The 17,866-nt window shown below is 43.5% G+C and overlaps 1 protein-coding gene across 3 annotated transcripts in view; it reads left to right on the forward strand.

Moving 5' to 3' along the window:
• Positions 1-3,143: 3,143 nt before the first annotated feature.
• Positions 3,144-17,866, forward strand: part of LOC128689437 (tyrosine-protein phosphatase non-receptor type 11) — a 206,975-nt gene continuing 192,252 nt past the window's right edge. For 2 of the 3 annotated variants that reach the window (XM_053777743.2, XM_053777742.2), the window contains exon 1: positions 3,144-3,185. The gene's annotated coding sequence lies outside the window, so the exon portion shown is untranslated. The remainder of the gene's footprint in view (positions 3,186-17,866) is intronic. The other variant, XM_070086332.1, reaches the window with a different exon arrangement.

Here is a 17,866-nt window from a genome sequence, read left to right on the forward strand (position 1 = left end):
AATTATGTGGAATGCAGTTTAAGGGACTTCAAAAGTTCCCAGTAGTTCAGATGCTTGATTGAATGTATACAAGCAGTGAAAGTTATCTGTACATTTTCCAGCTCAACACTCTTGCCTTCCTTGAAGAGTATCATCATTGGCTCAGCATGTCATGTTTTGCAAGCTCTAGTTACCCATCCTATCATTTTCGTTGCGGTAGCAACATTGTTGTGATCTTTGAATGTGAGATTTTCCGTCTCACGCTTTCGTTCTGTTGAATGATTTGAGTTTGCCCAGTACTCCATTACAGTCTTTACTCCATTCTTCCATAACGGGGCAGTTGAAACTTCATTTATAACCTAAAGATTTACTGTGTCTGTGTCGGATATAAGAACGAGGAACAGAAATGGGGCAAGTACTATGCCTTTGGGAACAGAGCTTTTCACTGTGGCAAAACGTTACTGTTTCAGCTTTTATGTAGTCACGATAAAGTATTAACAGACCGAAACGTTGTCCCAATAAAAGTTTTCCCTTGTTTTGTTTCGTGTCCTTTTTTTTCACCCGTAATTTACCTGTGACCGATTTTGAGAATTTTTGTAACGTCTCAGTCCGGCTTGAGGCCAGTCTTTTCGGTTTATTGCGTTTTAAAGATTTTTGCTGTTAGCAGCCCTCTAGCTATCACAGCTTGAGGGAAATAGCAGTCCAATTTCATCTTGAAGATTTTAAGCTTGTTCCGGCAATACTTCTGACATCTGCTGGTAGCAGGTTGAATAGTCTTAGGCCACGGATGTCGGCACTTTCCTTATGCTCAAGGTGCCCTTGCTTTTTTACTGGTCCTGTTTTATATCCCCTACCATATCTCTCATTCTAGTACGTTGTTAGGGTAGTGTGGAGATTTGAGACTAGGCCTTAAATATCTTCCATGTATGTATTATCATGAAACTTCCTTTGCTTCGCTCCAGAGAGTACATTGCAAGTACTTTGAGGCGTTCCCAGTAGTTTCAATACTTTACTGGCTCTGTGTGGGAAGTGAATGACCTCAGTACCTTTTCTCACTCTTATCTCTTCTGCAATGAATGGAACTTTCGACACCGAACAATATTCTAATCAGAAGAGCACAAGTGATTTGCATAGTATCACCACTGGGATTGCTTCTCTTATTTTGAAAGTTTTCATTATTTACCCTGCAAAGTAAAATGTCACATTAGTTGCACTTGTGTTCTTTTACTTTACATATTGTCGGTAATTCTGCCAACATTATTATTTACCCTGTCATTTATCTGGCCTCTGCGTCTTTTGTCGTATTGTATTCTTTTAATGATAGGTCATCTGACATTATTATACCCAAATCTTTTACATTTTCCTTTTGTTCTATGAGATGGCCCAACATCCGGTGTTCCTTTTGAGTTCTTCATATTTTTATTAAATGAACAGTTGAAATTTGTCACCATTGAGCGTCATTTTATTTTCCATTGTCTACTGGAAAACATTAATATCTGCTTGCAGTTTTTTCGTGTCTTCTAACGAGGCGACTTCCATGTTTATTTTGGCCTCATTTTATAGGCTCTTACTCCATGGTGACATTGGTCCAAATCCCATTGCAGAATCTTAACAGGTTACATCAGCATTTTGTTTTTCTTCCTTGGCCTTCGTAATTTTTTTCTAATGGTCGAATAGGTGCGGTAATCAGTGCTCTAGAGCCATGTTGACTTGGGTTGTGTAGTTCATGTTTCTGCATAATGCCAGTAATTTGGTGTCTGAACATTTTCACAGATTTTTATGGTATGTGATGTTAGAGAACGAGGGTTGAGCTCGCCAGTGTCTGCTGATGGCTACAGGTGGGCACCAGATTTAGTGTTGGTGGCTGACTGGCTATTCCCCCTGACTTCAAAAATCGTTCAGACTATAGTAAATGGTTATATCTCTTAATTATTTAAGTATTCAAGTGAGTTTACCCAGCGGTGGTGAAAAGTCATTCCCCTTGAATAAGACTTGGTTGCACTTAAGTGGTAGTCCAGTAAGTGGATATTGCAAGTGGTTAAAATACAAGTGGGGTCTTTTTTAATTCTAGTTAAAATACTCGTACTGAGATATCTTAGGAAAGCTGGAGGTTGCTTAGTCTATACAGTAAGTGATCCGAGTATAGTCTCTCATAATGATCTGTAAAGTGTAACAAACTCTTATTATCCATAGTTTCCTTCTCCTTGCCCCACTGTCTGAAAAAGATGCCTAAAAATTATTTTTACATAAGAACATTTCATCAGTTTGATGTATGTTAAAAGTATAGGAAATGGATATTGCGTGGGTAATACTGCTCATAGCAAATTGCTCAAGAGTGACACGCATCATTGGTTGATTTGAACGGAGGTACGTAATAGAAATATTGTATTAGTTGTACCGACTGTTTAACAACTACCCAAAAATCACTGTTTCTTGATTAGCAGTTGCTAAATTCATGATTGGCAGTCTCAAGAAGTTTATCAATAATGAAGTGTTCTCCCATTTCACCGTCAACTTTAAAACGGTTTTACCCAGTGTATTACTACTACCTTGATCCACTTTCACGTGTACGGATTTCATCACCAGGGTAATATTACGGTGAACAAGAATGTAAAGATGAGCGCTAATTGGTGTATGGACAATGGCCCAACAAAACCACCGGGAACATGACAGCTGTTTTGCTCTACACCCACCCGTTCCCACCCGCTCAGCTCCCGTCGATGTGATCTCTCTTTTTCCATATTAAAGCACTCATTGTCGTTCTTTACTACATTACTTGAATTTGACAACATTTGTGTGCTCATTCTACAAATAAATAGTCAAGAGAAACAATAACTTCATGAGTTCGCGAATGATAAAATCCGCGAAAAGATACATACCTTCGCCACTTGAGAGCATTGATTACAATACACTGAGTTCGCCTGCATTGCGCAGGCTGCCTAGCGCCACAAGATCCTTGGTAAAGTCAATTTTCTGGTGCTCTTCATGTTTATTATGCTTTTTATCGAACATTGTAACATTTCAAATGGATATTTATATGCACAGTCTCTGTGACTACACATTAAGTAGAAAATGAATGAGTGATCATTAATGTTTAGTTGGTAGCAAGGATTCGGACGTGGTTGCATGCAGCGGCGGCGGCGGCGACCATGGTGTTGTTTTGAGGGTGGGTGGTGTGCGTGGTTGTGCTGTGGTGCGGGGCTTGTGTAAGTCAACTGACAGTGCTCGCTGAAACACTCATATAGTGAGAAATATTGTGCCCTGTGAAGTGTGTCATGCTGCTTTGGTCTTACATAAAGACAATAAGGCTTAATGTAAACTATGTTATATGTGGGAGGAGCAATCAGCTGTTTCTAGTAGTCTGGTCAGCAACAGGTGGAGTATAGGCTGCCAGGGATGCAAATCCCTGACCGTTCATGCTCGCAGTTGAAGATGTGCAGGTTTACCGCATATTTTAACATAAGAGCTATTGAAAATGATCCTATAGTCATGTTTTTCCAATGACTCGGGAAATCCCATGTCTAACATTGCTGAAATTTTTCTTAAAATGTTAAATTCAGATTAGCGTGTTCACCATTAGTTGTTCTTGTCCTGAAATGCTGTTAGTTAAAGCTACGTCACCAGACAGCTGATATTAAGAGTGTAAAAATATTCATTAGTGTGTTAATTTACCTGAAGTTGAATTGTGGTGGCCACCAGTAAACTATTGTGGTGTACTGGTGGTACAGATGGAGACAGTAGTACACTGATGGTCATTGGGGTACTGGTGGCGACAGTCGTGTACCATTGGTCATTGTGGTGTACTCTAAATCACAGTGATATATAGGGGATCACAGGGTTATAATTGGCGACCACAGATCGGTGCAGTAGGGAACCAGTGATTGACGAAAGTGCAGTAAGTATACTCAAAGAAACCCCCCCTTCCCCGAGGCGTTTCAACAACTTTCACATATAATGGGAATTACCCCCCACTCTTCTTTTTTATTATAATAATAACCCCACAGACTCCAAACTGCCTGCTGTCTTCGAAAGGGGATGTAAGTTCTTTCAAAACTATTCCTCATCAGCTGTGTTGCCTATGTCAGGTTTGATCCGAGGCTAGTCCAAAGTGGGCGATGATCACCGGAACCAATACACATTACAAACATTCACCGCCACTCATTCAATTGCTGGTTTGACAGAAGCATGCTGATATCATAGTTCAGATGGCCCTCCGAACTGCAACATCCCCACCCCCTTCTCCAGGGTGCAGGCACTGCAGTTCTCAACTCTAGGATTCAAGTCCGGCTAACCGGTTTCCCCGAATCCATAAATGATACAACCTCTTAGTCATGTTGTTTTGCTCCTTAGTCTCTAAATGTCGGAACCACCTCAACAACCTGTACTCCGCCCTCTGAATTATTATTCTGGTCTCCAAACTCTTAATTCTCTGTGTAATGTTCACGCCACACTGCTTTCAAATCCATCTCAGCTGTACTGTGCATTAGTGCATTCTCGTTTTTTGCCTCCATTGGTAGTCCTTAGTCTTCACAGATGCCTCAGTACACCATCGACGTGTTTTCACCTCGTTAGTTATATAATTCACCACGTCATTCATATACACATTCACCAAGTTCACTTTCAAATATCTGAACACATTTACTACTACAATACTACACTCCAATGTGATATACCATCTTTCATTGTCTTTATATTTTACTATCATCACCTTGCTCTATACCAAGTTCACTTTTAGTTTCCGTCATTTACATAGCGTCTCAAATTCTATCATCCTTCGCAACTTTTCTACAGAATCTCCGAAAAAGAACGGTGCCATCAACCAAAAGCAACTGTAACTACTCACTGTCAGATTCGTTATCTTCTCTACATTCTAGCATTCACTCCTTTCATAACACCATCTGTTAGCATGTTAAACAGCCATGGTGGCATCACACATCCCTGGTATAAACCTTGGTAATAAATACCGACAAGTTGGTTTAGAAAGACACGTAAGCAAACACTATGACATATTTATTAGAAAACGTTTCGGTCCTGGGACCTTGATCACTTCTAACATACAGAGGTAGAAAGGCATTATATATATAGGCCTCACTCTCCGCCTATATATATAATGCCTTTCTACCTCTGTATGTTAGAAGTGATCAAGGTCCCAGGACCGAAACGTTTTCTAATAAATATGTCATAGTGTTTGCTTACGTGTCTTTCTAAACCATCACACATCCCTGTCTAAGGCTTACGTTTACTGGAGAATTGATCCCCCCGTCTCCCTTATAAGTTATATATATTATATATATATATGCATTCCAAGAAAATACATTAAGCGCGTTAGGTCATACAACGCTGCAAATTTTTTGAGATAAAAGTATCCTCGTCATTTAAACTAAAGAAACTGCCGGGGTTCTCGACCTTGGATTGCTTGGGAATCCCCACCATCTGGTAGAGGTGACCCAGCTCCGGAGGTGGGTAACATATTGTACTTGGCGACAATCTTCCAAGGGGGTGACTTGAAGCTAGGGAAAGGCTCTTGATCTAGAGATTTAGATCTTGGATTCAACCCGTTCACCATCTCAGGTTCACCTGCATTTAATTTGTGTTGTTTAGCACTAGTGAAGGTGTTGTGTTCGTGTTATTCAGGCTGGTTTTCGCGGAGTTCGTGTGACGATGAATTTAAAATGTGTGCTTCTGTGTTAATAGATATTTGATTTAATGTTAACTTTGCTTTTGACTCCCTCTATGACGGTAACTTCATAAATTCCATCTCCTCTGTTTGGGGGGAGGGGGGAATAGGGCTTCCTGAGAGATGGTAATTCCCGAGTGAGGACTTTGTTGGAACGAAACCTTTGAAGCTCTTGTAGGTTCTTAACTCATAATGGAAATTTTGATATTACAGCCTTAAGAGGCACATAAGTTCCCCCCGTCTTCTAATAACATCATTTTTCCACTATAATCTATCTTTGTCCATAATTACTGAGCCATGGCTCAGACCTCTACAATACTATTGTCCTCCAAGATTTGTTAAGTTATACCATGAATTAAGGAAAGATCCTAGACTTCACCTTACGAAACAGACAAAGCAAATGCGATAGTAATTATGGATATAGTAGATGATAGTGGGAAAATGAACGTATTGTTAGAAGACAGGAGTACTTACGTGCCCCATAAGTCGCTCAATGAATAAAACACGTGTGCTTCCCGGGGACCTCATCAATCTAATGACTGATAAAGCCCCTAGGGAGCGATGCATCTTGACTCACCAAATCGTAATCACACGATTGCAAACAAACCATACCACGGGCGGGGATAGAACCCGCGATCAGAGTCATAAAACTCCAGACCGACGCGCTAACCACTGAGCCAGCCTGGAGTTTATGACTGATTGCGGGTTCTATCCCCGCCCGTGGTATGGTTTTTTTTTTTTTTTTTTTTTAAGCGATGCATCTCTCAGAACGATACCCAGGTATTATACATGTATCTTATTCATAAACTTGTTGGTATTGATCTTAACCCAAGGAATTGGACCTGTTCTCTTCCTTGGATCGGACTTCATTGCCTCCTATTTCCTCACTCTATGACCTCTAAAAGTTTAGCGCTTTCCCATGACTAATAATAATTTACTAATAGTCAGAGTATAGTGTACTAAGGAACTAGTAACCGCTGCGTTGACTAGTCTTGTGTGATTGGTTGGTGGTTTATTGGGTTTAAAGCGCATCATCTACAGGAGGCTCATTAGAGTGCATGTCACACCAATCACGAATGCCTAAAACTTAAAATAAAGGCTAAAGTAAACTTTCAGAGCCACATACACACTTCTGGGTGTATACGACCTTCAGTCAATACCTATTTTTTACCCCCAGTTGCGTTTTGAGAGAGGGAGGCTGAGCTGCATCACAGAGCTGGGCCAACCAGCCGACCTTGACTGAGTAAGCAAGCCAGGCCAGCAATGGTGGGCAATGAGCGTGTCCTCTCATCTGCTCGCCTAATATTTACATCAACACCTGACGTCATTAGTAGGGCTGGCTTTTATTGGACCATTATCCATTGTCACTACCAGGGTCAGCGGGCCGCCAACCCCAACATCTTGTAGATAGAAGTCTTCCCCCTTCCCCCAACACTAATATATATTATTTTTTTTATTAACACACTGGCCGATTCCCACCAAGGCAGGGTGGCCCAAAAAAGAAAAACTTTCACAATCATTCACTCCATCACTGTCTTGCCAGAAGGGTGCTTTACACTACAGTTTTTAAACTGCAACATTAACACCCCTTCTTCAGAGTGCAGGCACTGTACTTCCCATCTCCAGGACTCAAGTCCGGCCTGACGGTTTCCCTGAATCCCTTCATAAATGTTAATTTGCTCACACTCCAACAGCACGTCAAGTATTAAAAACCATTTGTCTCCATTCACTCCTAGCAAACACGCTCACGCATGCCTGCTGGAAGTCCAAGCCCCTCGCACACAAAACCTCCTTTACCCCCTCCCTCCAACCTTTCCTAGGCCGACCCCTACCCCGCCTTCCTTCCACTACAGACTGATACACTCTTGAAGTCACTCTGTTTCGCTCCATTCTCTCTACATGTCCGAACCACCTCAACAACCCTTCCTCAGCCCTCTGGACAACAGTTTTGGTAATCCCGCACCTCCTCCTAACTTCCAAACTACGAATTCTCTGCATTATATTCACACCACACATTGCCCTCAGACATGACATCTCCACTGCCTCCAGACTTCTCCTCGTTGCAACATTCATCACCCATGCTTCACACCCATATAAGAGCGTTGGTAAAACTATACTCTCATACATTCCCCTCTTTGCCTCCAAGGACAAAGTTCTTTGCCTCCACAGACTCCTAAGTGCACCACTCACCCTTTTCCCCTCATCAATTCTATGATTCACCTCATCTTTCATAGACCCATCCGCTGACACGTCCACTCCCAAATATCTGAATACATTCACCTCCTCCATACTCTCTCCCTCCAATCTGATATCCAATCTTTCATCACCTAATCTTTTTGTTATCCTCATTACCTTACTCTTTCTTGTATTCACTTTTAATTTTCTTCTTTTGCACACCCTACCAAATTCATCCACCAATCTCTGCAACTTCTCTTCAGAATCTCCCAAGAGCACAGTGTCATCAGCAAAGAGCAACTGTGACAACTCCCATTTTGTGTGATTCTTTATCTTTTAACTCCACGCCTCTTGCCAAGACCCTCGCATTTACTTCTCTTACAACCCCATCTATAAATATATTAAACAACCACGGTGACATCACACATCCTTGTCTAAGGTTTTTTTTTTACTGGGAAATAATTTCCCTCTTTCCTACATACTCTAACTTGAGCCTCACTATCCTCGTAAAAAACTCTTCAATGCTTTCAGTAACCACCTCCTACACCATACACCTGCAACATCTGCCACATTGCCCCCCTATCCACCCTGTCATACGCCTTTTCCAAATCCATAAATGCCACAAAAATCCCTTTAGCCTTATCTAAATACTGTTCACTTATATGTTTCACTGTAAACACCTGGTCCACACACCCCCTACCTTTCCTAAAGCCTCCTTGTTCATCTGCTATCCTATTCTCCGCCTTACTCTTAATTCTTTCAATAATAACTCTACCATACACTTTACCAGGTATACTCAACAGACTTATCCCCCTATAATTTTTTCACTCTCTTTTGTCCCCTTTGCCTTTATACAAAGGAACTATGCATGCTCTCTGCCAATCCCTAGGTACCTTACCCTCTTCCATTCATTTATTAAATAATTGCATCAACCACTCCAAAACCATATCCCCACCTGCTTTTAACATTTCTATCTTTATCCCATCAATCCCGGCTGCCTTACCCCCTTTCATTTTACCTACTGCCTCACGAACTTCCCCCACACTCACAACTGGCTCTTCCTCACTCCTACAAGATGTTATTCCTCCTTGCCCTATACACGAAATCACAGCTTCCCTATCTTCATCAACATTTAACAATTCCTCAAAATATTCTCTCCATCTTCCCAATACCTCTAACTCGCCATTTAATAACTCTCCTCTCCTATTTTTAACTGATAAATCCATTTGTTCTCTAGGCTTCCTTAACTTGTTAATCTCACTCCAAAACTTTTTCTTATTTTCAACAAAATTTGTTGATAACATCTCACCCACTCTCTCATTTGCTCTCTTTTTACATTACTTCACCACGCTCTTAACCTCTCTCTTTTTCTCCATATACTCTTCCCTCCTTGCATCACTTCTACTTTGTAAAAACTTCTCATATGCTAACTTTTTCTCCCTTACTACTCTCTCTACATCATCATTCCACCAATCGCTCCTCTTCCCTCCCGCACCCACTTTCCTGTAACCACAAACTTCTGCTGAACACTCTAACACTACATTTTTAAACCTACCCCATACCTCTTCGACCCCATTTCCTATGCTCTCATTAGCCCATCTATCCTCCAATAGCTGTTTATATCTTTCCCTAACTGCCTCCTCTTTTAGTTTATAAACCTTCACCTCTCTCTTCCCTGATGCTTCTATTCTCCTTGTATCCCATCTACCTTTTACTCTCAGTGTAGCTACAACTAGAAAGTGATCTGATATATCTGTGGCCCCTCTATAAACATGTACATCCTGAAGTCTACTCAACAGTCTTTTATCTACCAATACATAATCCAACAAACTACTGTCATTTCGCCCTACATCATATCTTGTATACTTATTTATCCTCTTTTTCTTAAAATATGTATTACCTATAACTAAACCCCTTTCTATACAAAGTTCAATCAAAGGGCTCCCATTATCATTTACACCTGGTACCCCAAACTTACCTACCACACCCTCTCTAAGATACTCAAGATTTAATCCCATTTATTTCCCCCCACCGAAACTCCCCTACCCCCTTCAGCTTTGTTTCGCTTAGGGCCAGGACATACAACTTCTTTTCATTCATAACATCAGCAATCATCTGTTTCTTGTCATCCGCACTACATCCACGCACATTCAAGCATCCCAGTTTTATAAATTTTTTTTTCTTCTCTTTTTTAGTAAATGTCTACAGGAGAAGGGGTTACTAGCCCATTGCTAGGAAACATTTCGCCACAAATGGCTTCTGCAGTCCTGAAGAATCTGCCTGTGGCGATATTTTTCCTTAATAAATATTTTAATTAGTGCATATGTGTCTTTAACCAACAACTTGTCGGTATCATTCCACTTCCAGTAGCAACAGCCTGGTTGATACCAGGCAAGAACCAGACAAGCCTTGCTCAGGACTGGGTTCTGGGAGCAGAGGAAACTCCTAATTCGTCCAAGGTATATCCGAAGTATTCCTCATCGCAGAAGATGGGTTAAACAGTTGCTTATAGAACAAGTCTTTAGCTCATCTGTAATATCAAAATAATTTAACCACATTGGAAAATTTTAAATAATATTTGCAGTGGATGATATGAAGTGAGATATTTATATTATCAATTACTGACACACACAAGTCAGATAGTTTAGTGAAAGGTGATGTGTATCTCGGTTCTTTGCATGAATGACTCGTCAGCCACGTGTCGTAGTAAGGGTGTCTGTGAATCGCGTCAGTTAAGGTTGAACGATGTATCATTATCCTGTGACTAGTAGCATTAATTTCTCTCTCTATCTCTATCTCTCTCATGCGATATATATAATATATATATATATTTATATATATATATATATATATATATATATATATATATATATATATATATATATATATATATATATATATATATATATATATATATATATATATATATTAGTATAATAATATCTCTGTATGGGTGGGGAGCGACAGTGTTGCGAGATAGGAACTGGTGACCTGCAGGGCTCAGTAGGTAATTGCTACTGTGCCATTCCTCCCCTCCCCCCTTACTTTCACCTTTCCCCGTCACTACTGCCTCCTGCAACACTTGTTGCAGTGTAGTGGATGAACCACTGTGTTTGTCCTCTTGTGTAGTGGGTGAACCACTGTGCTTGTGTAGTGGATGAACCACTGTGCTTGTCCTCTTGTGTAGTGGGTGAACCACTGTGCTTGTGTAGTGGATGAACCACTGTGTTTGTCCTATTGTGTAGTGTACGAACCACTGTGCTTGTGTAGTGGATGAACCATTGTGCTTGTCCTCTTGTGTAGTGGGTGAACCACTGTGCTTGTGTAGTTGATGAACCACTGTGCTTGTCCTCTTGTGTAGTGGGTGAACTACTGTGCTTGTGTAGTTGATGAACCACTGTGCTTGTCTTGTGTAGTGGACGAACCCCTGTGCTTGTGTAGTGGATGAACCACTGTGCTTGTGTAGTGGATGAACCACTGTGCTTGTGTAGTGGATGAACCACTGTGCTTGTATAGTGGATGAACCACTGTGCTTGTCTTGTGTAGTGGACGAACCAATGTGCTTGTGTAGTGGATGAACCACTGTGCTTGTCTTGTGTAGTGGACGAACCATTGTGCTTGTGTAGTGGACGAACCACTGTGCTTGTCTTGTGTAGTGGATGAACCACTGTGCTTGAGTAGTGGACGAACTACTGTGCTTGTCTTGTGTAGTGGACGAAACACTGTGCTTGTGTAGTGAACGAACCACTGTGCTTGAGTAGTGGACGAACCACTGTGCTTGTCTTGTGTAGTGGATGAACCACTGTGCTTGTGTAGTGGATGAACCACTGTGCTTGTGTAGTGGACGAACCACTGTGCTTGTGTAGTGGACGAACCGCTGTGCTTGTGTAGTGGACGAACCACTGTGCTTGTGTAGTGGATGAACCTCTGTGCTTGTGTAGTGGATGAACCACTGTGCTTGTGTAGTGGATGAACCACTGTGCCTGTGTAGTGGATGAACCACTGTGCTTGTGTAGTGGATGAACCACTGTGCTTGTCTTGTGTAGTGGACGAACCATTGTGCTTGTGTAGTGGACGAACCACTGTGCTTGTCTTGTGTAGTGGATGAACCACTGTGCTTGAGTAGTGGACGAACCACTGTGCTTGTCTTGTGTAGTGGACGAAACACTGTGCTTGTGTAGTGGACGAACCACTGTGCTTGAGTAGTGGACGAACCACTGTGCTTGTCTTGTGTAGTGGATGAACCACTGTGCTTGTGTAGTGGATGAACCACTGTGCTTGTGTAGTGGACGAACCACTGTGCTTGTGTAGTGGACGAACCGCTGTGCTTGTGTAGTGGACGAACCACTGTGCTTGTGTAGTGGATGAACCACTGTGCTTGTGTAGTGGATGAACCACTGTGCTTGTGTAGTGGATGAACCACTGTGCCTGTGTAGTGGATGAACCACTGTGCTTGTGTAGTGGATGAACCACTGTGCTTGTGTAGTGGATGAACCACTGTGCTTGTGTAGTGGACGAACCACTGTGCTTGTGTAGTGGATGAACCACTGTGCTTGTCTTGTGTAGTGGACGAACCACTGTGCTTGAGTAGTGGACGAACCACTGTGCTTGTCTTGTGTAGTGGACGAAACACTGTGCTTGTGTAGTGGACGAACCACTGTGCTTGAGTAGTGGACGAACCACTGTGCTTGTCTTGTGTAGTGGACGAAACACTGTGCTTGTGTAGTGGACGAACCACTGTGCTTGAGTAGTGGACGAACCACTGTGCTTGTCTTGTGTAGTGGATGAACCACTGTGCTTGTCTTGTGTAGTGGACGAACCACTGTGCTTGTGTAGTGGACGAACCACTGTGCTTGTGTAGTGGATGAACTACTGTGCTTGTGTAGTGGATGAACCACTGTGCTTGTATAGTGGATGAACCACTGTGCTTGTCTTGTGTAGTGGACGAACCAATTTGCTTGTGTAGTGGATGAACCACTGTGCTTGTCTTGTGTAGTGGACGAACCATTGTGCTTGTGTAGTGGATGAACCACTGTGCTTGTGTAGTGGACGAACCACTGTGCTTGTGTAGTGGACGAACCACTGTGCTTGTGTAGTGGACGAACCACTGTGCTTGTGTAGTGGATGAACCACTGTGCTTGTGTAGTGGATGAACCACTGTGCTTGTGCAGTGGATGAACCACTGTGCTTGTGTAGTGGATGAACCACTGTGCTTGTGTAGTGGATGAACCACTGTGCCTGTGTAGTGGATGAACCACTGTGCTTGTGTAGTGGATGAACCACTGTGCTTGTGTAGTGGATGAACCACTGTGCTTGTGTAGTGGATGAACCACTGTGCTTGTGTAGTGGACGAACCACTGTGCTTGTGTAGTGGATGAACCACTGTGCTTGTGTAGTGGATGAACCACTGTGTTTGTGTAGTGGATGAACCACTGTGCTTCTGCAGTGGATGAACCACTGTGCTTGTGTAGTGGATGAACCACTGTGCTTGTGTAGTGGATGAACCACTGTGCCTGTGTAGTGGATGAACCACTGTGCTTGTGTAGTGGATGAACCACTGTGCTTGTGTAGTGGATGAACCACTGTGCTTGTGTAGTGGACGAACCACTGTGCTTGTGTAGTGGATGAACCACTGTGCTTGTCTTGTGTAGTGGACGAACCACTGTGCTTGAGTAGTGGACGAACCACTGTGCTTGTCTTGTGTAGTGGACGAAACACTGTGCTTGTGTAGTGGACGAACCACTGTGCTTGAGTAGTGGACGAACCACTGTGCTTGTCTTGTGTAGTGGATGAACCACTGTGCTTGTCTTGTGTAGTGGATGAACCACTGTGCTTGTCTTGTGTAGTGGACGAACCACTGTGCTTGTGTAGTGGACGAACCACTGTGCTTGTGTAGTGGACGAACCACTGTGCTTGTGTAGTGGACGAACCACTGTGCTTGTGTAGTGGACGAACCACTATGCTTGTGTAGTGGATGAACCACTGTGCTTGTGTAGTGGATGAACCACTGTGCTTGTGTAGTGGACGAACCACTGTGCTTGTGTAGTGGACGAACCACTGTCCTTGTGTAATAGACGAACCACTGTGCTTGTGTAGTGGATGAACCACTGTGCTTGTGTAGTGGATGAACCACTGTGTTTGTGTAGTGGACGAACCACTGTGCTTGTGTAGTGGACGAACCACTGTGCTTGTGTAGTGGACGAACCACTGTGCTTGTGTAGTGGACGAACCACTGTGCTTGTGTAGTGGATGAACCACTGTGCTTGTGTAGTGGACGAACCACTGTGCTTGTGTAGTGGATGAACCACTGTGCTTGTGTAGTGGACGAACCACTGTGCTTGTGTAGTGGATGAACCACTGTGCTTGTCTTGTGTAGTGGACGAACCACTGTGCTTGAGTAGTGGACGAACCACTGTGCTTGTCTTGTGTAGTGGATGAACCACTGTGCTTGTCTTGTGTAGTGGATGAACCACTGTGCTTGTGTAGTGGATGAACCACTGTGCTTGTCTTGTGTAGTGGATGAACCACTGTGCTTGTGTAGTGGATGAACCACTGTGCTTGTGTAGTGGACGAACCACTGTGCTTGTGTAGTGGATGAACCACTGTGCTTGTGTAGTGGATGAACCACTGTGCTTGTGTAGTGGACGAACCACTGTGCTTGTAGTGGATGAACCACTGTGGATGAACCACTGTGCTTGTGTAGTGGATGAACCACTGTGCTTGTGTAGTGGATGAACCACTGTGCTTGTGTAGTGGACGAACCACTGTGCTTGTGTAGTGGATGAACCACTGTGCTTGTGTAGTGGACGAACCACTGTGCTTGTGTAATTATCATGTGGGATTCGAACACGTGGATAGGGTAAAGTAATACTCACGTAGGCTGGAAGTACGTATAATTACGGATAATGTGGGGTGCGCCCAAACAGCCGTAACCTTGCCTCCTTGCTCACTTTCGTATGACAGACCGACCCAGACACCGAGATACTATAGTTATACTCGTGATTCCCTTGATGCGTTACCTTTATTCAATGGCCATGTACATAGTCTTGAAGCATGGTTTGTGGCCATTCGTTCTCGTGCTGGTGCTCTAGTTGAAGGTCCTCCTTCAGAGGAAAGTCTTTTCAGACTTGCTAAAGAAGCTCTTCATCGATCCCACCGCTGCCACCATTTATCATGTGGGGTTCGAACACGTGGATTGGGTAAAAATACTCACGTAGGCTGGAAGTACGTATATTGTAACTGAAGTATGTGGAAGGGCGCCACAGCCGAACCTGCCTCTCTCTGCCCCTTGACCAGACTGACTGAGGAGTGCCCATGGGCGAGGGGGCGCTTGAAATCCTGCTAGGTCAGCAACAATATGAATACAGCCAGTGATTCACGCAGAGACGGTTGGTAGTGAGTCATCTACTGGTACACTGGTTACTGGTAACTGGTTACTACTACTGAGATAATGGACGAACCACTGTGCTTGTGTAGTGGGTGAACCACTGTGCTTGTGTAGTGGATGAACCACTGTGCTTGTGTAGTGGACGAACCACTGTGCTTGTGTAGTGGACGAACCACTGTGCTTGTGTAGTGGACGAATCACTGTGCTTGTGTAGTGGACGAACCACTGTGCTTGTGTAGTGGATGAACCACTGTGCTTGTCTTGTGTAGTGGACGAACCACTGTGCTTGAGTAGTGGACGAACTACTGTGCTTGTGTAGTGGACGAACCACTGTGCTTGTGTAGTGGATGAACCACTGTGCTTGTGTAGTGGACGAACCACTGTGCTTGTGGATGAACCACTGTGCTTGTGTAGTGGATGAACAACTTGCTTGTGTAGTGGACGAACCACTGTGCTTGTGTAGTGGACGAACCACTGTGCTTGTGTAGTGGACGAACCACTGTGCTTGTGTATTGGACGAACCACTGTGCTTGTGTAGTGGACGAACCACTGTACTTGTGTAGTGGACGAACCACTGTGCTTGTGTAGTGGACGAACCACTGTGCTTGTGTAGTGGATGAACCACTGTGCTTGTGTAGTGGATGAACCACTGTGCTTGTGTAGTGGATGAACCACTGTGTTTGTGTAGCGGTTGAACCACTGTGCTTGTCTTGTGTAGTGGACGAACCACTGTGCTTGTGTAGTGGACGAACCACTGTGCTTGTCTTGTGTAGTGGACGAACCACTGTGCTTGTGTAGTGGATGAACCACTGTGCTTGTCTTGTGTAGTGGACGAACCACTGTGCTTGTGTAGTGGATGAACCACTGTGCTTGTCTTGTGTAGTGGACGAACCACTGTGCTTGTGTAGTGGATGAACCACTGTGCTTGTCTTGTGTAGTGGATGAACCACTGTGCTTGTGTAGTGGACGAACCACTGTGCTTGTGTAGTGGATGAACCACTGTGCTTGTGTAGTGGACGAACCACTGTGCTTGTGCAGTGGATGAACCACTGTGCTTGTGTAGTGGACGAACCACTGTGCATGTGTAGTGGACGAACCACTGTGCTTGTGCAGTGGATGAACCACTGTTCTTGTGTAGTGGACGAACCACTGTGCTTGTGCAGTGGATGAACCACTGTGCTTGTGTAGTGGACGAACCACTGTGCATGTGTAGTGGACGAACCACTGTGCTTGTGCAGTGGATGAACCACTGTTCTTGTGTAGTGGATGAACCACTGTGCTTGTGTAGTGGATGAACCACTGTGCTTGTGTAGTGGATGAACCACTGTGCTTGTGTAGTGGATGAACCACTGTGCTTGTGTAGTGGATGAACCACTGTGCTTGTGTAGTGGATGAACCACTGTGCTTGTGTAGTGGATGAACCACTGTGCTTGTGCAGTGGATGAACCACTGTGCTTGTGTAGTGGATGAACCACTGTGCTTGTGTAGTGGATGAACCACTGTGCTTGTGCAGTGGATGAACCACTGTGCTTGTGTAGTGGATGAACCACTGTGCTTGTGTAGTGGATGAACCACTGTGCTTGTGTAGTGGATGAACCACTGTGCTTGTGTAGTGGATGAACCACTGTGCTTGTGTAGTGGATGAACCAGTGGATGAACCACTGTGCTTGTGTAGTGGATGAACCACTGTGCTTGTGTAGTGGATGAACCACTGTGCTTGTGTAGTGGATGAACCACTGTGCTTGTGTAGTGGATGAACCACTGTGCTTGTGTAGTGGATGAACCACTGTGCTTGTGTAGTGGACGAACCACTGAACCACTGTGCTTGTGTAGTGGATGAACCACTGTGCTTGTGTAGTGGATGAACCAGTGGATGAACCACTGTGCTTGTGCAGTGGATGAACCACTGTGCTTGTGTAGTGGATGAACCACTGTGCTTGTGTAGTGGATGAACCACTGTGCTTGTGTAGTGGATGAACCACTGTGCTTGTGTAGTGGATGAACCACTGTGCTTGCGCCGCTTTCTGCTGCTTCATGTTGGTTGATTTGTTAAATTTAAAACCAGTGGACTCCAGGAGGGTCATTAAAGTTGCATTTCGCCTGTTCACTACCAGTGAAGAATATTTTAATCCCTCCAAAGTAGGTATTATTACTTGTATAACACTGAGAGATGCTTACTTGCGCTCCGATATTATACATAGATAATTTTTATCTTTTGAATACTGAAAGTAAAAATGGTGAGTTGAAATGTGTAATATAATCACGGCGACAGCATTGATTTGTTGAAGGGCTGGAAACTGTTAAGGTTGGTAATTATATATTGTGTATAGCAGGATTGTGGCAGTACATTGTTAATGGTGTCGGTGTACCACGATTCCGTCAGCTCTGACCCACTAGGCTGTATAGCCTTTGTGGCTTAGCGCTTCTTTTTTATTATAATAATAATCTGACCCACTAGCACCACCCCCATCTATATTCACTTACACTACGACCCCCACCCTCGTAAGTGTATTACGTTTGAGGCAATATTTTTTTTTCACGTACTTGAGGAGTTAAGGAAATTTGTTTTAAACTATCATTGTATGGAAATTGGTTCCGTGACCCATGAGAAGTTCTTGAACTTTACATCTCCTGTGAGACAGTAGTAA

The sequence above is a fragment of the Cherax quadricarinatus genome, chromosome 18, assembly GCF_038502225.1.
Source record: "Cherax quadricarinatus isolate ZL_2023a chromosome 18, ASM3850222v1, whole genome shotgun sequence".
NCBI classification, from domain to species: Eukaryota; Metazoa; Arthropoda; class Malacostraca; order Decapoda; family Parastacidae; genus Cherax; species Cherax quadricarinatus.